The sequence below is a fragment of the Psammomys obesus genome, unplaced genomic scaffold, assembly GCF_907164565.1.
Source record: "Psammomys obesus unplaced genomic scaffold, mPsaObe1.curated_primary_1811, whole genome shotgun sequence".
Lineage (NCBI taxonomy): Eukaryota > Metazoa > Chordata > Mammalia > Rodentia > Muridae > Psammomys > Psammomys obesus.
In genome coordinates this window covers 5227275-5231741 of record NW_026590767.1, presented here as the reverse complement: position 1 = coordinate 5231741, position 4467 = coordinate 5227275, and the positions used below count along the sequence as shown (strand labels likewise).

The 4467-nt window shown below is 46.9% G+C and overlaps 1 protein-coding gene across 1 annotated transcript in view; it reads left to right on the top strand.

The window, feature by feature from the left end:
* Window positions 1–4467, top strand: part of Adam12 (ADAM metallopeptidase domain 12) — a 256510-nt gene that overhangs the window by 152261 nt on the left and 99782 nt on the right. The gene's annotated exons all lie outside the window — the stretch shown is intronic.

Here is a 4467-nt window from a genome sequence, read left to right as displayed (position 1 = left end):
ACACACACACACACACACACACACACACACACACACACACACACACAGGCATTGCCCAAGGCTTAAAACTTCTAAATGCTAAAAGATAGGACATTGTTTATTAACATGGTAGGGTCTGGCTTAGTCAAAACAGATTTAAGTCCTCATTCTCGCCGGGGAAGAGTAAAAGCTAATTTAACATCAACCACAAAGTTGACTTCAGGCCCACCTGGGCAGGGTCTCCCAGATGAGTTATGGACAAAAGTAGGAAATGATGTCCTTATGTCACCCTGGGATTACCCACTCAGAGCCTTGTCTTCCAGATCCCAGCCAGTCGCCACCAGTACACTCTTACATGCTCCCTGGAGCAGCTACTTGTCTGATAAATTTCCACTCTTGCCTTTTTTCTTTCCTTCTTTTTTTTTAAAATTATATCTGTGTGTGTTGTGAACTGCCAGCTTGTTTCCTCAAATCCCAAGAAGTGTGGGCTAGGACCCCAGAGTGAGGCTCTGTGGGAGGGAGGAAAGAAGGACCTAGAAAACACACCAGCTTAAATGACAGCGCGAGACTGTGGTTTGTATGTCTGCAGTGACTGCCATCTCTGTGAGTTCTGTAAGGGTTTGTGGGGAATGAGGCACATGCCACAGCATGCAGACACATAGCAAAACATATACACACAAATGCCATAATGCATACAACACACATGCCATCAATAGCCTACCATGCACACATACCACCAATGACAAAATAAACGCACAGAGGCAATTACCACAGCCCCAAAACACACACACACACACACACACACACACACTGCATGTGTGCTTTGCTCTTCATGATCCTGTCCACAGTGTTGTTCAGTGCCTTGAGTAAGTAAGCTGTGTTCCTCGGAGAGTGGCTCCTAGGAGGGAGCAATGGACAGAGAGTGAGTGACACAGGGCATCACAGAGAGGAATGAAGCTGAGGTAAAGGATGGAAGGAAAAGAAGTAGCCCAAGATGCAAAGATGAAAGAAAGCAAAGCACTGACATTGGTGGGAAGCAGGAAGAAGCACGCACACAGCCCAGGGCAGAAGCAGTAGTGTGGCTGGTGTGGCTGGAAAGCGAAGAAGAGAGGCAGTGGGAGAAGATAACATCAGAGGGGACAGTAGAAAGAGCATGGTGATGAGGGCTGATACAAGCAGAGCTCTCGAGGGGCACAATGGCCCGGGTTCATAGAAATCAGGATTATGGGAGACATCCTGTGATCTCACAGGTATAGGCAGAGCTCAGTAACAAGTGAGGGCAAACCTTGTCTACGTAAAGTGTTATGGTTTGGATAGGACACGTCTCTCAAAAACTTACATGTTGGAACAGTTGGTCTCCAGCGGGAGCTGATTTGGGAGGTTGTGGGGCCTTTGGCAGTGCAGCCCAGCTGCACGAGGGGAGGCTGGACTCTACAAGCCTGTGCTGCTTCCAAATGACTTTCCCTTCCACTCCCCAGCCAGAAAAGCAGTACGTGGGGTGAAGATGAATAGCCATTGAGGGTAGGTGGGCTGAGAGACCACTGCTTGAAGCACAGGACTGTGGACAGCTCATTTGCCCTGAGCTCCACCCTCGGGGTTTAAGATGGGGATACAGCCTATAGCTGAAGTGATGGGGTTTGTGGGGGAGAGAAGTTTGAAAATGAGCACAGTGAGCTGTACTGAGGCATATCTGTATCCCCCTGTGACCAGCCATCCCCGCCTCCTGGGCAGCCTGATGCCCTTTCACTCTGGGAACGTATCAGTGGGCTAGGGAGCTGCACTCTGGGACTCACTGATTCTCATACATGTGTCTTATAAAAGAAAATTCACATGCAGTATTGCATCTCTCTGGAGCCTGAAAAGACCTGATTATCCAGAAGCCATTTGTTAAAGGTGGCTCTTTCTGGCTTTCTACTTTATGTTAAAGTCAATGTGTGTGAAGAAGAAAAAGATGGCCTCAAACCTGGCTTAAAGAAAAACAACCTGATGGGAGGGCAAACCCTGGCCATTGAAAAGTTCAGAGGGCTTCAGGCAAGATTGGACTGAGGATCAAATAGCGGTGTCAGAGTTGATTTTCTCTCTAACTCCATCTTCTACTTTCTTCTGTACTGGTTCATTCTAAGACGTTGTCTAATCTCTCTGTCTGTTTTTAAATTTTAAAAAGGTTTTATTTGTTTTTTTATTGTTGAGATTATAATTATGATATTTCTCCCTTTCATCCCTCCCTCTAAACCCTCTCGTAAACTTCCATGCTTTCCTTCAAATCATGGCTTCACTAATTGTTATTGGATGCATATTGTGTGTGTGTGTGTGTGTGTATGTGTGTGTGTATGCTCGTAAGTATAACCTGAGACAGTGTTTCAGCCTGAACTACCACACAAAATTCCACAGAGTGGGTGACTCAGACTTTCCACAGTTCCAGAATTTAGGCTCAAAGTGTCGACATGATAGGTTTACTTCTAAGGGCTCATCTCCAGGCTTTAGGTTGGCACTGTTTTCATGTATACTCACATGACTTCCTTCTCTATGTGTGGAGGTAGGAAGCTCTGGTGTTGGTTATTTTGGGGAACACTTCCTGTGACCCTTCCCTCACAGCCTTAACCGAACTTCTCATCTCTCAGAGAGCCCCAATCCTAACACTATTACATTGGAGATTACGTAAACTATCGGTGCGGGGGCTGGCTCTTAGACCACAATGAGCAGTTTGGTTTTCATCATAGCATACTAAATTATACCATGATGGCAAAGAAGCTGCTGGCACTGGTAAGCTTATATCCTGGCATGGAGGGGGAGGATAAGTGGAAGCATGAGGACCTCTCCTTCAAATTCAGCGAGCATCCCCCAAGTGTATCTTAACTGTGCTGACTCGATTATTGTCCACCCCTGGGACAGCCACAGTGGCACATGGAGAGATGCTCTGGCCCAAACGTTATGTGTCCATACGGTGTCCAGGCTGACGCAGGCAAGTAATAGGAAAGGAGTGGCAGTGTCAAGAGCAATGGTGAACATTATCAAGAAGAACAACAACAAAAAAAAAAAAAAAGCCAGGGATGCTGGATGCCATAGTGGATCAACACTGAGATCCTCGACAATGGAGGCACCCAGTTGCCAAGAGGTTTCTATGAGGCTAACTCTAGATGAGTGAAGAGAACAAGGTATCCACATTTAATAAAACAGTTTGTAGACTAGTGACATAATGACTATCTAGAATTACTGGGCTGGGGGTTCCCAGGGTAAGATTCTCTTGTGGGACCTCTCCTGGGGGCGTATAAAGAACTATCTATGCAGCCCAGATAGTGAAGACATCCATAGACCTGAGAAAGGCTCCCAATCCTGTCCAGCTAGGTGAGCCAATATATGTACATACCTTACAGGAACATGGGTGACTCATGCACCACAGGAAAATTCTTCGGGCAACTTAACAGACTGCTGCACAGAAGAGTTTCCTAACCCAGGGCCCATTGTCTACCTTCTTGTTTTGTTCCGCTTTGCTCTTTTACTTCTTGAGCATGATCTCACATGGCCCAGGCTGTCCTAGAACTCACTGTGTAGCCAAGGCTTGCTTGAACTCCTAATCCTCCTGCCACAGCCTTTTCTAGTGCTAGGATTACAAGAATATGGTTTCTGTTGTCTACCTCCAAGCCCTGGGAGTCCCATGCTCATTCCTCTTTCTCCGTGAGGGAGTACTGACAGCAGTTATCAACTCAACCCAGAGGAAACAGCTGCACAACACATCCTTAAGGAGCCAGCCGCCCAGGTACACAGCATGCCCCTCAGCCACCACATGCTTCATCCTCCCTCTGCTGCCCACTAAATGTCTGTTCCCACACACTGCCTGATCACCACAGACTCCTACAAAGGCACAGGTAATCCCCAGAGTAAAGTCACCCATAGAGCGGTGTCTGCATCAACACCCACCTCCCACCCCCAGCTTCTGGAAAGCATGCCTCTCCACGTCACTTGCCACAGACTCCAGAATGAGCTGAAGAACGCTCTGTAGTCACTGTGATTGTGCTCCTGACACCCCCTCCTTCCCAGGTCTTTTGGCCACTCCAACACAGGTCACTCATCAACAGAGAAATCACAGACCCATGCTGTCAACTTTATTTTTCAATGAGAGAGGCAGAATGCTGTATCCAATCTACAGCTCCCTGAAGGAAGAATCGATCAGGGCTGGAAATAAAGAAAAACTGTATTTATCCATAGTAGCACCAGCATGCCAGACATTAGGAAGGAAAATAGGGGCAAATTTTCTGCTGAGTATGGTGTATTTTGGAAACATGGAGACCCAAGGGCATGGAAATATGTTGGCATCCTCAGTTTGCAGAAGTATGTCTCTACACTGTTTGTCCGTATTGATGGGTGCAATTCTGCTCAGTTCAAAGATTCATAGCTGTTCCTCTTGTACAATTTAGACCTAGAAACCACATGTGCGTGTGTGTGTGTGTGTGTGTGTGTGTGTGTGTGTGTGTGTGTGTGTGTGTGTGT